The sequence below is a fragment of the Myotis yumanensis genome, unplaced genomic scaffold (assembly GCF_028538775.1).
Source record: "Myotis yumanensis isolate MYYU_CA2020_CCGP unplaced genomic scaffold, mMyoYum1.0.hap1 SCAF_6, whole genome shotgun sequence".
In the NCBI taxonomy this organism is placed as follows: Eukaryota; Metazoa; Chordata; class Mammalia; order Chiroptera; family Vespertilionidae; genus Myotis; species Myotis yumanensis.
Genome location: NW_027223757.1, coordinates 10,940,751 through 10,959,075, shown reverse-complemented (window position 1 = coordinate 10,959,075; position 18,325 = coordinate 10,940,751). Strand labels below are relative to the sequence as shown.

The 18,325-nt window shown below is 43.6% G+C and overlaps 1 protein-coding gene across 1 annotated transcript in view; it reads right to left on the bottom strand.

Annotated features, from left to right (window-relative positions):
• The window catches only part of LOC139013020 (amine sulfotransferase-like), a 35,938-nt gene extending 19,423 nt beyond the window's left edge, over positions 1-16,515 (bottom strand). Inside the window, exon 1 of the mRNA XM_070419200.1 lies at positions 16,429-16,515. The gene's annotated coding sequence lies outside the window, so the exon portion shown is untranslated. The remainder of the gene's footprint in view (positions 1-16,428) is intronic.
• Positions 16,516-18,325: the final 1,810 nt, after the last annotated feature.

Sequence of the window (18,325 nt, the reverse complement as noted above, 5' to 3'; positions counted from 1 at the left end):
CAATTCACTTTGTCTGCCTCATAGACAATTTATGTGATTATCTTTCTTCCTTCATCCAGGTAACAGCAGATTTAACATTCATCACTTGGAGGTCATGGACTCTCCATACTTGACCATTCAAGGAGTTAACTGTCGATAAACCTTGATTTGTCCACCTTTCCTATGCTGTAGAATGAGAGGGAGATAAGGGTGGAAGGGAAGCTCATAGGTCATCACCATTTAATGCTTGAGCTCAGAAGGAAATGAAAAACATGTCATTGGACACATTCTAAGTGTCTGTTGATAAATGAATTACTATAGAAAATGTGATATGTGATGATATCATTCAGCCATGCCAAAAAAAAAAAAAGGAAAAGAAAATCTTGCCAATTTCAACAACATGGATGAACCTGGGGGCATTATGCTAAGTGAAATAAGCCTGAGAGAGGAAGAAAAATACTGTATGGTATCATATATGTATAAAAATTTATTTATTTACTAGAGGCTCGGTGCACGAAATTGGGCACTGGGTGGGGGTTCCCTCAGTCCAGCCTGCCCCCTCTCATGGTCTGGGACCCCTCAGGGAATGTCCAACTGACAGCTTAAGCTGCAGTCTGGCCTCCGTCTGTGCGAGACAACCGGAATGATCAGGGGAAGGCGCCACCCCCGTCACCCTGCTGCTGCTGCCACTGCTGGCCACCCCAGCTGCCAAGGTGTTTTCATCAACATGGACTGCAGTCTCTTCACCATGAAAAAATGACAACTTTCTTTAGGCATTTTCAAGATGTCTCTTTCATAGGATATGACCTTTCTTCCTTTCTTTCTTTCCTTTCTTTCTTTCTTTCTTTCTTTCTTTCTTTCTTTCTTTCTTTCTTTCTTTCTTTCTTTCTTTCTTCTCTTCACCATGAAAAAATGACAACTTTCTTTAGGCATTTTCAAGATGTCTCTTTCATAGGATATGACCTTTCTTTCTTTCTTTCTTTCTTTCTTTCTTTCTTTCTTTCTTCCTTCCTTCCTTCCTTCCTTCCTTCCTTCCTTCCTTTCTTTCTTTCTTTCTTTCTTTCTTCCTTTCTTCCTTTCTTTCTTTCTTTCTTTCTTTCTTTCTTTTTCTTTCTTTCTTCCTTTCCCTCACCCGAGGATATTTTTCCATTGATTTTTAGAGAGCATGGAAGAGAGAGGGGAAGACAGAGAGAAACATTAATGTGAGAGGGATACTTCAATTGTTTACCATTTGCATGAGCCCTGATCTGGGCCCCGGCCAGGGAGGAGCCTGCATCCTAGGTACATGCCCTTGATCAGAATTGAACCCAGACCCTGTGGTCTGCAGGCTGAGGCTCTATCCACTGAGCCAAACTGGCTAGGACAGAATATGAAATTTCTTAGCCCCTCCAACAGTGGACTTTCATTTTTTTTCCTCCAGGAGTGAGGTAGAAAAACCCTAGGTCGCCTTCTTGGATTCTTATTAGCTAAGTTACCAAGAACACTGCTAGTGGCATACCAGGAGCTTAGCCAGTGAGTGGTCAGAAAAGATGTTTCCTCTGCAGCTCATGTACAGAGATGGGACTGCTGGCATGTGGCAGCTGGCAGGCCCCCCATCTCTCTCTGCTCCGGGACTGCTCAAGCCACCACGGCATCTGTGGCTTGCCTCACCTCACACACAGTCCCCTCCCGCCCACCTGTTCACCCAGCCTCCTTCTGAGTGGTCATGACGTACGGAATCCCAGACAATTTGCTATATATATTTTCTTTATTGATTAAGGTATTACATAAGTGTCCTTATCCCCCAATCATTAAAAAAAAAAAAAAGAACTGAATGGTGGTTTCTCAGGGATTGGGAGGTAGGGAAAATGGGGAGATATTGTTCAAAGGGTACATACTTTCAGTTATACAGTGAGAAGTTCTGATGATCTAATACACAGCATGGTTACTTTAGTTAATAATATTGTATTGTACACTTGAAATTTGCTAAGAGAGTAGATCTTAAGTGTTCATACCAAACAAAAAACCCCAGTAACTATGTGAGGTGATAAACATGTTTAATAACTTGACAAGGTGGTAAATATTTTTGATGTATATATCAAATTATCATACTGTATATTTAAACATATAAAATTTTGTTAATTTTTCCTCAATACAGGTATAGAAAAAGATTTATACCAGCAGAAACACTACCAGCCTGGGTTGGAAGAAATAAAGAGCCATGATGAAGGAAGGAAGGTGAAAGAGATGCAACCTGACTGGGGAGGAAGCTAGGAGACAATGAATGCAGGTGGGCCTCTGAATGCTAGAAAAGGCAAGGAAAACTGTACCCCAGAGCCTCCAGAAGTGAACATAGCCCTGCCAACACTTCGATTTTATCCGAGCAAGACGTGCGTTGGACTTCTGTCCTACAGAATTGTAACATTATAAAATTACTAGAAACCCATTGCACGAAGATTCGCACAATAGGCCTTCCTTCCCCTGACTGTGGGCACTGGTTTTCCTCTGGCACCCGAGACCCAGGCCTTTGGTCCAGCCACAGTGGAGAAGCCAAGTCTTGAGGCTTGGCTTCTCTGCTGCGGCCACAGCGAGACTTGGCTTCTCCGCTATAGCCAAGCCTCTTCAGTCTTCAATCTTCACTCCAGCTGGAGCCTTCAGTCTTTGCTCCGTGCCTGCGTATGCAAATCAACCGCCATCTTTGTTGGGTTAATTTGCATAGTTGCTCTGATTGGCTGGTGGGTATAGCGAAATGACACCAATTTGCATGTTTCTCTTTTATTGGTGTAGACTAGAGGCCCGGTGCACAAAAATTTGTGTACTGGCAGGGGGGCGTGTCCCTCAGCCCCACTTGTGCCCTCTCTCAGTCTGGGACCCCTCGGGAGATAACGATCTGCTTGCTTAGACCCGCTCCTGGGTGGCAGAGGGCAGGCCCAATCCCTAGGTGCAGCCCCTGGTCGGGCACAGAGAGGGCTGATTGGGGAGTTTGGGCCTCACCCCACCCCCAGTGGGGACCCTCACCCCGATCAGGGGCATGGTCAGCCTGCAAACCACCCCACTTCCTCGTCCAGGTCAGCACCACCCCCAGCAGGGACCCCCACCCCGATGAGGATGTGGCTGGCCTACAAACCTGGTTGCCCCTTGCCCAGGCCAGCCCTGTCCCCCAGCGGGCCCCCCCAAACCCAATCAGGAGTGTGGTTGGCCAGTAAACTGCCCCAGGCCCCTCACCCAGGCTGGCACTGGCCCCTAGCAGGGACCCCCCACCCTGATCTGGGTGTGGCCGGCCTGCAAACTGCCACAGGCCCCTCACCCATGCCAGCCCCATCCTTCAAGGGAACCCCCACCATGATCTGGGACCCCCTTCAGGCCAGACCAGCCAGCCCCCACCCATGCACCAGGTCTCTATTCTATACTAATGAAAGGGTAATATGCTAATTAGACCAGATGTACTTCCGGACAAAGCCATGGTGGCGGGGCCAAGGCAGAGGTGGTTAGGGGTGATCAGGCTGGCAGGGGAGAGCAGTTAGGGGGGGTCAGGCCAGCAGGGGAGAGCAGTTAGGGAGATGAGCCAGCAAGGGAGAGCAGTTAGGGAGATCATGCCAGCAGGGGAGAGCAATTAGGGAGATGAGCCAGCAAGGAAGAGCAGTTAAGGATCAGGCAGGCAGCAGGTAAGTGGTTAGGAACCAGCAGTCCCGGATTGCGAGAGGGATGTCCCAGATTGGAGAGGGTGCAGGCTGAGGGACAACCCCCCCTCCGTGCACAAATTTTGTGCACCGGGCCTCTAGTCCTATATAATAAAAGGCTAATATGCTAAGTGTCCGACCATTCATTCAACTGTTTGGCCAGTTGCTATGATGCACACTGACCACTAGGGGGCAGAAGCTCCAACCAGTAAGTTAGCTTGCTGCTGGGGTCTGGCCGATCCGGACTGGGTGAGACAGGCCAGACATGCCAGACATGCCCTGGAGCCCTCCCACAGTCCCTACCTGGCCCTGATTGTGAACTGGTGGTGTCCTTCAGCCTGGCCTGTGCCCTCTCACAATCCAGGACCCCTCAGGGGATGACAGAGAGCCAGTTTTGGCCCTATCCCTGCAGGCCAAGCCAAGGGACCCTACCAGTGCATGAATCCATGCACTGGGCTGCTAGTTAGCATAATAAAGGAGTTCTCCCTGCTGGAGATAAAAGCTATCTCCCCAAGAAATTTTCCCCTAACCTGAGGCAAAAAGGGAGGGGGAAGGGGAAAAAAAGAAAAGAAGGTAGTTTTATTTTATGAAGCGGTTTTCAGTCTCAAGGTGGCAGAATGAGGTTACTAGGTGATATTCAGCAGAGGAACTTGAAGACTTAATTTTAAGATAAGGCGTGTGTTCCCAGGACTTCCCCCTCTTATGCCTGCTCACCTGCGCCCTGATAATCTGGGAAGGCCCCGGCATTGCCAACCTCCTGCAGGTGGTCTGGGAGGGGGGAGGGTGGGGAACAGCAAAGCCCCTACCCAGCATTGCTCCTGTTAAAATTTCCCTGCACGGCATTGGTAGTTGGGGATGGGTGGTCCTAAAGTGTGGCTTACATGGTGAAGGGCCTGCCTGTGACATTGCAAACCCAAGCAGGCCCACTGAAGGGGCACTGAGGCTGGCTATGGGGCGGGCAATCAAGGCTTGGCTGCTTGGCACTCATGGGGGCGCTGCACAAAGGAATGCATGTCCTCCCAGTATTTTTTCTGCAAAAATGAACAGTTCAAAGTATGTGGCAGTCTTTGTATATGTCTGAGTTTCTGTTTACTACATGTGGTAAAATCTTAGCCTCCGATGGCATTACTAGAATATAACAACTTATTGGCCATATTAAATAGGATTAATTCTATGGTCTGAACCAAATTTTTAATACTAAACCCAGTTTAAGTTTGAAGATCTTTAGATTGATTATGTTTGGTGATTCTTCTGAGTGTGGATTTTCAAGGCTTTAGACCAGCGATAGCAAACCTATGACACGTGTATCAGAGGTGACACGTGAACTCATTTTTTTGGTTGATTTTTTCTTTGTTAAATGGCATTTAAATATCCTATCTAATAATAGACAAACATGGTAATTAACCGTACCTTCACTATGCCTCCCATTGGTTAATCAGGGCAATATGCAAATTAACTGCCAACTAAGATAGCGGCTCGCAGCCACACAGCTGAAGCGAGCAAGAGGCTTGCTTGCTCCAGTGATGGAGGAAGCCAAGGTTCCCCACCTGCCACGGCCTGGCTCTGAGCTCCGAAAGCAGCAAAGTTTCAATTATAGAAGCTAAACAAACCCCAAATACCTGCTTTCAGCCGGCCATGGCCACGGATCTGGAGCCGGCTCTTAGCTCCAGTGACAGCAAAAAAGTTTCAATTATAGAAGGTAAATAAATCCCAGAATAAAAAAAGAAAGAAAAAAAGGAGAGGCTGGGAGCTTCAGTCACAGGCCAGCCTGAAAATGGCCCTCAGCCCCTCATCCAGGCTGGCCAGGCACCCCAGTGGGGATCCCCACCCTGAAGGGAGTGTGACCAGCTGCAAACAGCCATCAGCCCCTCACCCAGGCTGGCCAGGCACCCAAGCGGGGCCCCCACCCTGATCCAGGACACCCTTCAGGGCAAACCAGCTGGCCCCCACCCGTGCACCAGGCCTCTATCCTATATAGTAAAAGGGTAATATGCAAACTGACCCTAACAGCAGAGAAACTAGAAATGACTGGTCACTATGACACACACTGACCACCAGGGGGAAGATGCTCAATGCAGGAGCTGCCCTCTGGCGGTCAGTGCGCTCCCATATGGGGGAGCTCTGCTCAGCCACAAGCCAGGCTGATGGCTGCCAGTACAGCGGTGGTGGTGGGAGCCTCTCCTGCCTCCTCAGCAGTGCTAAGGATGTCTGACTGCAGCTTAGGTCTGCTCCCCACTGGCAAGTGGGCATCCCCTGAGGGCTGTCAGGCTGCAGAGGGATGTCTGATTGCCAGCTTAGGCCCAATTCCCTGGGGAGCAGGCCTAAGCCAGCAGGTGATCATCCCCCAAGGGGTCCCAGACTGCAAGAGAGTGCAGTCTGGGCTGAGGGACACCCCCCCCCCCCCCCCCCCGGCCAGTGCACAAATTTTTGTGCACTGGGCCTCTAGTATAAAATAAATATCAAAAATATAAATCTTTGTTTTACTATGGCTGCAAATATGAAAAAATTTCTATATGTGACACAGCACCAGAGTTAAGTTAGGGTTTTTCAAAATACTGACACACCGAGCTCAAAAGGTTCCCCATCACTGCTTTAGACTGAGAAATACCTTTGGGACACCCCAATGGACTGTGGGAACCTCAAGGATCTATTCTCTCCTCTAAAAAAGAAATTATTTTTGAACTAAATTGGGCAAATTCAAAATACTTGAAATTACATGAGGAAGCTTTGTCAAATAAAAAATTAATAACTGTGATCTATTTAGATACATATATTTTGAATGTTAGAGAGGTTTCAGTCTACTTCAGAAAAGAATGTACTCAGATTCAGAGCCAAGGTCAAACGGAAAACTTTCAGAAATGACACGTCTCCAGTCAGGGACACAGGGCAAGTGGGATGATGCTCTGTGTCTGTCACTGACACTCTGGGTGTTTGTGGGTTCCATCTATTGGGGTTTATCAATTGTTTTCAATGTTTATCACACCGTCTGCAATAAGCCATGTGCCACATGTTATTCTTTACGTACAACTTGTTTGTTGTTCTCTATGTCATTTTTCAGGCATTATTTATTAAAAGGTTGTTGTCTCAGAATGCCATCTATAATACTAAAAGCATAATATGGTAATTAGACCAAACAACCTTCCGGACAACCACACTATGACACCCAATGGCACCAGGCTAGCCAAGGCGGGTATGATGCAATTGGTCGGGGGCCTGGCCATTACTCCATGATCGCCCTGCAGAGGGAGGCCCAGGCCACCATCCGGTGGGGCAATCAATCAGGGGGCTCCACGATCATCCCATAGAGGGAGCCCCCACCGGCCGACAGGCTGTGGCAGATGGGCAGGGCCTCCCTCTGTGAGGGAAGCCTGGATCCCGGGTGCCAGAGAAAAGCCGGTGCTGGCAGCCAGAGGAAGGAAGGCCTACGCTTGCACAAATTTCATGTATTGGGCCTCTAGTATCTTATAGGAAAGTAAAGGTTTTTATCAACTGCATTTTAAACAAATCTATAACCATGCCACTTTTCGAATTTTGTCATATTGGACAGCCATGGCTTTACTCTGGTGCATTAAGTCTTTAAAGAAACCCATTAAAAAGGACTCTGACTTTCTCCAAATTGCAGGCTTCTAAGCAGGTCATATCTTTGAATTGGATAAGGGCTCGTGGAACTTCAAGGAATTATTATCTGGAGATAATACAAAATTATATATATATATAGAAGGTGGAACCTCCTTCCTAGCATACCTAAGTAAAATATACAAGTGAACGCTGGTCTTAAGGGGAAATTTAAAAACCTCTTCCACCAATGTTCACAGAGTAACTGAAATGTTTTCTCACCATTGATAAGAACAAAGAAGGTGTGCCTTTTACCTAAACTGTTCCCTGCAAAGTCAACTAGCATGTCCCTCTCCCAGGCATTTTTCTAGGAATCGATCAAGTTAGTTGCCCTGCTAGAAAGGAGGTAAAATCTCTGAGGTGGCATTTTTAAGGTTTGGAAGTAAAACAGCAGAAATTTAGGTTCAGTAAAAATAAAGAATTAAGCCAGTGAGCAGAAGGTTTAAAGTACTAAATTTGGCTTGAAATAGATTCCATCTTTGCCCCTGAAATCAGGCAGAGAATCAATCCTCTAATGACAAGGGCATAGAAGGGGTGGGAACAGAGCTGTCTGTACTCTCCTCGGATCCCTGCATACTGGCCTAACCAGGGTTACAAGTACTATGCAAACTCTCTTAAGTCCACATCCTAGAGTAAACCCCTTGGGAATTAACGTCAGTAGCTTCTTAACCATCCAATTCAGTGGGTACTTCAAACACATTAATGGATACCTCAGGCACTTTTAATCACAGACAAGGGGCCTGAGAGCAGGACACAGGTGATGCACCCTTCCCCCACAGGTTAGGGAGGCAGGAGACACCTTCTGCGTGATCTCGGGTCCTCACTGTGGTGGTAAGTGTGGTTAGTCCACCCAGCAGCCTTATTTGCGACAGGACATGGACAAGGTAACCTCACTCCTAGTGAGAGGTGAGGGACGCCCCACTGCCAAGGCTAGTGACAATGGACACAGGACGTCCTTTGTGAAGCACAATGGATAAAGGGAACATCCTTCTGCATTTTTTCCTCTCAGTGGGAAGCCTGTCATTCACACCACATAAAAACAGCCCCTCAAAAATTGGAATAATTCTGACCCACAAACTTAAAAAAAAAATAGCACCTGATTTTGTTCTGCACTCAGGTTTGGCCTCAATACCAACTGGTGAATGGGGAGAGTTGCCCTCAGAGGGAAGCCTTAAGTATAACACCATCCTACAATTAGACCTTTTCTATAGGAAGGAAGAAAAATAGTTAGAAGTCCCATATGTCCAGACTTTCTTTACTCTAGAGGACAAGCCAAAGACAGGCAGGAACTGTAAACTCAATCCCATGCTCCTGGCAATAACAACTCAAAATCCAGCAGAGGAAATGGTGGGGGCCACATCCCACCGAAGGCTGAGCTGGTCTCAACTTGCCCTAAGACAGACAAAGGATCTGGTCATACTTTATCCCAGATCCCCTTCTCACCCTGGGACATAAGACAAATTAAAGGTAATTTAGAAAAGTTCTTGAAAGACCCTGGCAAACATATTGAGGTCTTCCAAAACCTCATTCAAGTATTTCATCTCTCATGTAGAGACATCACACTCATATTAAACCTGACCTGAGGTTTTTAAATTTCCTTTTTTTAAGCTTTCACCTAGGTATGCTGGAATGGTACCACCTTCTACATATACATTGTTCTTATTATTTCTAATTAATAATTCCCTGAAGTTCTACAAACCTTCATTTAATGCAAAGATATGACCTGGTTAGAAGCCTGCAATTTAGAGTAAAGCAGTGGCTGTCCAATATGACAAAATTCAAAAGTGGTATGGTTATGGATTTGCTTAAAATGGAGTTGATAAAATGTTTGCTTTCCTATAGGATTTGACATTCTGAGACAGCAACCTTTCAGTACAACAAACAATCTTATATAATGAAGAGCTAATATGCTAATTAGGACTAACAGCACAACCACCTTCTGGATGACCTTCCAGACAAAGCCGGGGGCTGAGAGGGCCAAGCCTCTTGCACAAATTTCATGCATTGGGCCTCTAGTTTTTATATAAAGAGTAACATGTGGCACATGGCTTGTTGCAGATGGTGTATTAAACATTAAAAACAATTTATAAATCCCAGTAGATGAAACACCAAACACCCAGAGTGTACTGACAGATGCAGAGAATCATCACGCTTGCCCTGCATCCCTGACTGAACGTTTCCCGTTTGAACTTGGCTCTGAATCTGTGTAAGGCAAACATGTCAAACTCGCGGCTGATAAAGCATGTGGCCCGCCAGCCTGGAGTTTGACATGCTTGGTGTTGCTACCAATGGAGAAAGATACAGGTAAGCAGTAACTAGTCCACACTAATGATTAACCAATTAGCAGTGCTCTCAGAATCAATAATTCACCCAAGAGAAGGGGTTGGGCTGATACTGACATAATGACCTCACAATAGACTGGTTGACCACAAATAATGGATGATAAATGGTTCAACCAGCTCAAAGATACTCAGGGCTGCCCGGTAGGATTCAAAGTCCTTGCTTTGGAATAAATCCAGAAAACACAGATGTTTGTGCTTACTGCTCCACTCATGACTCTCTTATGCCCACAGATCATCAGTACAATGAACTCACTTGTTTTTACTTCAATAGCACTACTATTGGGGCCTTTAAATTTTTGTGTTGTTTCTTATGAAACAGAATTGAGAAAAATGTAGTGTGAAGAACTGAGAAGATGAGTAGAAAAGGCCAGATCTGCAAATAGTAAGTGGATTAACTTCCAAAGGATTCGGTGTTTTCCCAAATTCTACAACATTCTTGACACAAATGTAATACTCATGTAACTGCCAATCACCATTTATCAGCCATTATAACCCTCATTGGGCAAATGTCGGAAAGGTCTTTATGCCACTATATCTCAGAAGTAGTGGTAGGTTCTGGCGTTTGTTCTTGAGATACTGTTGTGTGGCAGCTTTTTCACAGGCACACAATGTACCAGTCAGTTTGTCTTCTAAATAGAATGGCCACAAAAGATGAATGTCCTAAAGTCTGTTCAAATTCCCCCTCTGTTCACTTGGCTTGTTGACCTTAACTGCTGCTTCTCTTCCGTTGTAGATTCTTGAATAACAAATATTTCTTCACATATACAAAGATAAATAATGTCTCTTTTGCCTCTGTTGACATTACAGGTGGCACCCTATCTGATTTGGAACACAACTCAAGTTCTTCCTAACACAGTTTCCCTCACCCCTATTCTGCAGGCACTACACTAGGTAAAGTTAGCTTGTATTTCTTACCTAGAACTATTGTTAGTAACTTGGAGTTTGTACTTTCATCTTTTCTATGGTTACTTTTTACTGAATAAAAATTTGACCCAAAAGAAGACTTCAATCCCTTTAATTGGAGAAATATTTACTGCTGGGAAAATAAGGGTTTAATGTGACAGAAATATGACCTTGCAAGTATTCAGGCTGCCTTTTTCTCACAGTGATTTCTCGAGTAAAATAAATCAATAACCCATTTCATGAAGACACAGTATGTTAATGATTATAAAGAATCATGTGAGGCTCTAGCCTGTTTGGCTCAGTGGATAGAGTGTAGGCCTGTGGACTAAAGAGTTCCGGGTTCAATTCTGGTCGAGGGCAGTACCTCGGTTGTAGGCTTCTCCCTGGCCTAGGCCCAGGTCACAGTGCATGCAGGCAGCAACCAGTTGATGTGTTTTTCTCACATTGACGTTTCTCTCTGTCTTTCCCTATCTCTTCCACTCTCCTTAAAATTCAATAGAAAAATATACTCAGTTGAGGATTACAAAATAATAATGTGAGTCAATAATTAAAATAAATAGCTTGAGGAAAGTAAACTAAAACTTATGGTCATTGAACTTTTAAATTTTATGTCAATCATAAACAGTGAAAAGGTAGAAAATTTATAAATTTAAGATACTTAAGCATATAAATATTATTCCTATTATTGACTGAACCACTGAGCTATGGTGGCTCAGACTTAAAGATAAAACTATTCTTTTAAACCCACAAAACTTAGTGGAGACACAAAGACTGCATATATCTGGGAAAACAGACTCTTCCATAAAATTATTTCTAGGAACTCACTATAACAAACAATTAAAAATAACAAAGAAATACAGGAGAAACAGGGAAGTGTGACATTCCTAAAAATAGAGCAGTTAACAGAAACTGTCTGTGAATGAACGAAGACACTGTTTCTTGGCATATGGTACATTTCATTGAAACCTGGGTATTGGAACTTGTCTCGATTCTGATCTCCAAGAGTTAGCATGTCTCTCCTTTCCCACAGATCTTTGATGATCTGTTCAAGTTTTCTTTTTTCTTTTCTTTTTTGTATTCTTCTATCTTTCTTAAGATTGGATTATCTTGATTAAGTTATCTTTACATTCCCTGATGATTTCTTCTGCCAGATTGAATTTGCTATGGAGACCTTCCAATGTATGTTTAATAGTTACTGGGTCAGTTTTTATTAACTGCTTTTTCCCCCCTGCATATGTCACACTTTCTTGTTTTATGGTGAGAAGACTTAAGATATATTTTCTTAGCAAATTTCAAGTATACAATACAGTATTAGCTATAGTAACAATGCTGTGTATTAAATCATCAGAACTTCTCATTGTTTAACTGAAAGTTTGTAGACCTTGACCAACATCTTCACATTCTCTCCACCTCCCAGCCCCTCAGAAACCACCATTCCACTCTTTATTTTAATGATCTTGAGTTTTACTGTTGGGGGTTGGGAGTGAAACTTCCCCGCCCCCCCCCCCCCCCCACCACCACTTTGAACCATCAATGTAGATTCTTTCAGAGTAGAATTTTTATCATGTAACATGAAATCTTGCACATAAGAGATCTTATCCTATTTATCAGACCTTTGGCAAAAGCAATTCTGATTTGTTATTGACTTTAATTAACCAGTTAGCTAAAATACCACTTAATGGACTCTCAGATGGAACCAAGACCAAGTCTCTTATTTCATGACAGAAAAAATAATCTAAAGAAAGACAAGGTCAAAACAAATGAGTTACAAAACAGCAAAGATCAAAGTAAGTCCCCAAAAGAGAAGAAAACAAGCAAAGAACAATTGTACCAAAGTTTCATTTCAGACAGATGAGGGCTCTCAGAGAGCACTTAGAACAGACAGACCAGAGCTCTCAGACATAAACTGATTCCCTCCCAGGGAGGAACTGGGATTAAAGTCATAGAGTCTTACCCCTGCCTAAGTGATACCAGAGATGACTCCTTGCTGAGTCCTGGATGGCTAAACAGACCAGAGCGCAGTGATAGAGGACCCCTCCTGTGCCCCCAGGATGACTTACCCAGTCAGACTTGGAGTCCACAGACTCCACAGAGACCTGTTTCCTTCCACCAGCTGAGTGTTTGAGGCCCCTGATGCCTTGAGAGGGAGAGCAGGGAGAGTCCTGAGATAAAGAACTCTCAACAGCTGCTGGGAAATCCCTGCCATGGGGTCAGCCTACCACAAGCAGCTGGGACCCTCAGCCCAGGCCCTGGGGACCTTACCGGAGTCCACACAGTCCCAGAAGAGTCACCAAAAATTGTAACTGAAAATCCAGATTCTGCTGCCTGCCACAGTGAACACCAAACTCTGTCACTGAAGTTCTGGAATTTTTGGAAACATCTACAAAGTCAGGATCAACACCAAAACAACAACAACAAACCTTACAACTCGCTGACACCCAGAGTAAACGAAGGCAGGCGTTTTGTAGAGGGGAGACAACATTTGAAGAGTTGGCAAGGATGGGAGGTAAGCTCTTCTGTTTTTTGCTTCTTTTAGTTTTTTTGCCCTCTGTTCTGCAGAACAGTAGTGGCAGCTACACATGCAATAGATTCTTTAACCACTAGGTGGCACTTGTGAGTATATTTTCAAGACAATATACTGAATTTGGTTGATAGATGGCAATGGTGTCCTTTTCATGATTAAAAGAGGTATGGAAGTGTAATGCTATTTAGATACTAGAGGCCCGGTGCACAACATTCATGCACTGGGGGTGCAGGGCGGGAGGGGCTGGCGGGGGAGGAGCATCTCGTAGTCTGGGACCCCTCTGTCGATGTCTGACTGCCAGTTTAGGTCGGCTCCCCGCTAGGCCAGCAGGTGGACATCCCCAGAGGGGTCCTCAGTACTGTCATGGAGGTGGAAGAGGCTCCTACCACCGCTGTTGCACTGTGAGTCCTGCTTCTGGCTGAGCGGCCACCCCCTGTGGGAGCGCACTGACTACCAGGGGGCAGCTCCTGTGTTGAGCGTCTGCCCCCTTGTGGTCATCGCACATCATAGCAACCAGTCATTCCACTGTTTGGTTGATTTGCATAGTGTGGCCTTTTATTATATAGGATTCATTAGAAAAAGCAATCTGAGAAATACACCCTGTATTTAGCAAAATGGACTAACTCCATATGAACAAAAAATTCTTATTAAATGGGGAAATTTGTGTTTGTATCATATGGTAACTCAGAATAAAATTCACATAAATCTCATTTCTCCCATTCACAAGCACAACACAAGCTTTGGGCATGTACTTAATTTTGCATCATAACAAATATGGAACAAGAAGAAGAAAAAAATCATACTTGCTTCCACACTATCTTTGTTATATAACTACCAGTTAATATTCTTGAAGTGTAACTGCAGGACCTACATGACTTCCATATTCTCAGCTATCTTTCATAGGATATTCTCTATGCTTATCTATTAAGTACAGGATTTGTTCCCTGGAAACCGCCTCCTAGCACTGATTCAAACTCAAGCCAATGTTTTAATTATACTGTCTTAATTCTTCTGCAATCCAGTAAAAGGATTACACTCTATTGCTCAGCAGTTATTGGGGGGGAAAGATTACTTTCTATTATCTATAACCAATCTCATCTTATTCTCAAATCCTCCTTCTCACTATAAAAATAATTTAAGCCTATAGATTAAAGATCACTTGTCTCTTTCAGTGTTAAACAGTGACCAGTAAATTTAATGACGATGGAAACTTCTTGTCAGTGCTATTTCTCCCCTCTCAATTGATCTTCTAATTTCTCCTTCCCAAACGGGCCTATGACAGGGAAGCTTACTGTCAACATGTTGGTGAGGGGAGGCTCTTCTTGTCTGGCCGATGTTCTGTTTCCTTGAGCTTTGCAGACCTCCACCAAGACCCTCTCATTCCCCCTGGACTCCAGCACAGGAGTCTGTTGCATGAAACTGGCAAGTGCTGCTGGTGATGTGGGTCTTGCTTTCCCAAGTGTCTCAAGTTCTTCCTATTCAGGAGCCTCCTTATCCCGACCTGAGATCTCTTCTCAGATTCTCTTAGCACTTCACCTGTTACAGGAGCTTAATGGAATTTCTTTATATTCTAGAAAAAGTTCTAAACTTTATCACACCCACCACACCTCTGTTTTTCCACAACACTGTTTTCTAATGTAGTTATATGGGGTTTTGACAGCCAGGAATGTCAAGAGGAACATTAGAAATGCATGCAGGAGTCAGAAGTTTTTCATGAACTGTCCTCACACAAGAAAATGCCTAGTGTCTCTGGCTTCTGCCCACCTTGATATATTGTGACAGGCAACAATGCTCCTCCACATTTCCAACCCCCACCCAGAACCACTTCCCCAGCAACACTTGGAGTCTATGAATAGCCAAGGGCATGAGTCAAGAGCTATCCCTCCAAACTCTGCTCTCAGCCAGTTCTGCACCATTGCTGTTCTGCCTTTGGGTCACCATGCTGCTTTCATTAAAATCATTTTGTGAGATATTTTAAGTTAGGTTCTCTCAGGAAACAGACTGAGATTAGTATGCAGACACGCAAAGTGCTCTCAGGAACAATACCTGTGCCAGAGTGAAGGAAGCATGAATGGGTGGAGGGAAAAGTTGGACCACAAAGCAGTTACCACACACACACACACACACACACACACACAGCTAAGGAGCTAAGATGCCCATCAGAATTGTTCTAATTGAAGTAGTTTTGCTGCTACAGATGCAAATGCTGGGCAGCATTTGTGCAAGTGTAGTTGAAGGAAGCTGCCACCTGCATTGCTAAGTAATCTTTGTTTTCTCCTGAATTAGACTTTATGAAATAACTAGAGGCCTGTTTCACGAAGAGATTCGTGCAATAGGTCTTCCCTTCCCCTGGCTGCCGGCACCGGTTTTCGTCCGACACCCAGGACCCAGGCATTCGCTCTGGCTGGAGCCTTCAGTCTTTGCTGCGCCGCTTCGGCCTATGTATGTAATTTAACCATCATCGTTGGGTTAATTTGCATACTCTCCTGATTGGCTGGTGAGCATAGCGGAGGGACGGTCATTTTACATGTTTTATTAGTAGGTAAGATGGCAGAAGACAGAGTATTTGTCTTAGTCTATTCAGGCTGCAATAACAAAATACCCTGGATTGGGAAGCTTATAATCAACAGACATCTATTTCTCACAGTTCCTGGAGGCTGGGAAATCCAAGATTCTGATACCAGCTGATTCATGTCTGATGAGAACCTGCTTCCTTGGCTGTCTTCTCACTCTAGCCTCACATGGCAAAAGGGGCGAGTGAGCTTGCCAGGGCCTCTTTGATAAGGGCACTAACCTCCATAGAAGTCTTATTTCTCCCACATAATTTGTGTAGGGCCGGTAGAATACGGTGAAATAGGAAAGATGTGCAAGTTTTGTAGACAAAGCCCTGTGAAGAGCTTTGCTAGTAACTGACCAATTTTGAACATGTTTATTAATTTTCCTTTTAAAATGGATTTTGCATATTGAAACCCCCACCTAACAGAGGAAATTGAGGACCAGAGAGTAAGTGACTGTTTCTCAAGCTCCCACAGTTAGAAGAGCTGTTATCCCAATTCTCACCCTTTTTGACCAGAACCAGCTACATTTTCATACTAATTAATATTTTAAATCTCAGTAGCGCATTAAAATATTAGGTATTAAATTTTCACTTTCCCCCCTTGTGCTTAAGCTCCCTGAGGCAGGATCAACATGTGCTGATTCATCATCAACTGAGCACCAATATCAGAAACAGAAGTCTAAACCTCCCCATATAAAAATACACGTGCACGGAGGCAGCTCCTATATCAAATAGAATCCCAGAAGATTAGTTAATAGCAAGGAAAGAGATATCAAATGCCTACCTTTGAGAATATGCCTAAACCCCTCCTTCAATGTCATTTTCAAGGGCCTTAGAATCAGTATTTACCTTTAAAAACAAACATCTTTGAAGCAACAGATCCTAATGTCTTAGGGGTCTGTAGATAGAGATGGATCTGGTATTTTAAAAACAAAATTTAGATGTCAGAAGATACGTCCAAATATAAGGAAGTTCTTTTAAAAAACTATCTTAAAAGTATAGGTGAAACATGTTCAGATCCGTATTTTCAAAATAGTGTAAGTTCTATAAGAATCAATCTTAAAGAAATCATCAAATTTGAAGGATAATTTAATGATTATATCCCATTTAGATACGTTTGAACTGGTATGGTCAAAACCAATAACCTATTTTTTAGCATCTTGGGTTATGTGGCAGAAGCTCACATTCCAGTATTTTCACGTCCTTAATTGGCTTAGTTTACCTGTCTGCATGGCACTAGCAATAACGACTTCATTTTGCTCATTCATTGAGCACTTTCATTTATGTGAAGACCACCTTACCTGATAGTTCCATATGGTTCCACCTCCAGCCTTTCTACCTAATGATGTTGAGGATAGAGGCCAGGGTACCCTGATGCCTTTTGAACTACCAGGGACTAGGCTGAGGGGAATGAGGCACTTACCTTGGGTAAGATGTATGCTCCAGTTTGAGAACCAGAGTCTTTGGTTAATTTGCAGAATACAGAGCCAACAGTAAAGTTAATATTTACTCTAGATAAAAATACTTCGAAGTATCATTAGATCTAACCAGCTTGTCTTCGTTGCCATATCATTGGGTTCTGCCTAATTCTGAAAATGGCATTCTGAAATGACAAAGTTGGCAATCCACTCTGATACCTGTAGAAAACGTATAAAGCTTAAGACTTTAAAAAATCATGAGCAAGGGGGAAGTGGAGTCATTCTTGACACTTCAGTCAAGTCTTCACTGACTTCCACTTTTCTTAACTTTAACTGAACTGCTCTTTTAGATTCTTACACATCTGCTGATCAGCTTCAAAAAGGATCTCCTGAGGAAAAGCAAAACCTCACATAACACAAACTTTTAGACTTCTCTCTGCATAGAAATGTTGAACATGACTGTCATTCCTTTGTATTGGTTGGGCTCAAGTTGGTGAAAAGTATTAAATTCCTCAGTGATACCTTTGTCTTAAATGATTTGATTTTAATCATAAGGGCTCACTCCAAATATAAACATGGGATTGACCGTGCTGTTTTTGGGTATGCGGCATATAAATTTTTGAATGGAGGCAGTATTTGCAATCAATTGCATAAGTGATTTCTCATAGTGGTGAAGATTCGATCCTCCAAATCTGCAGTGAGTGGCTAACTTGCACGAAGCCTGACTCTCCTACCTGGAATTTCCAAGTCAATCATTTCAAATTATTCTGAAGGTCTCACATGTGCATGGATGTGGAGTGTGGTTCTCTTGTAGACAGTGTACAACCCCCAGAATTCAGAACCTTTCAGACTGGTTAATTAGAAGCACAGGGGAACATCACGACATATAGACTTCACAAGGGTAGGACAGTGGTTCTTAATCAGGAGTGCGCATCACAACCAGAGTCACTGGCATGAGATTTCAGTTTTAAGATTCAGATTGAGGCTCAGAGTTTATTAACTTAAACTGAGAAGGGCCTAAAACACTTCAATAACTCCATAGATGGTTCTGATTCAAATAGGACTAAAGTCCATTTTATTCCTGACTGTAATATGTGCTTCTGGTTTTGTTAAGACTTAAATTTATCATACCCAAAGGCTAGATTTCAGAAAGTTTAATACTCTATTCACCTCAGTCTTCTAGTAATGTATGTGTATGAATGACAACACTTAGAATCCAAAAGTCACTGAGTTATTCCAATTCCTGGTATATAAAACCACACCTAAGCATAGCAGCAGTCTATATTCTAGTCTGAAGATCTCTTTTCAACACAAAATGATTTAAAATA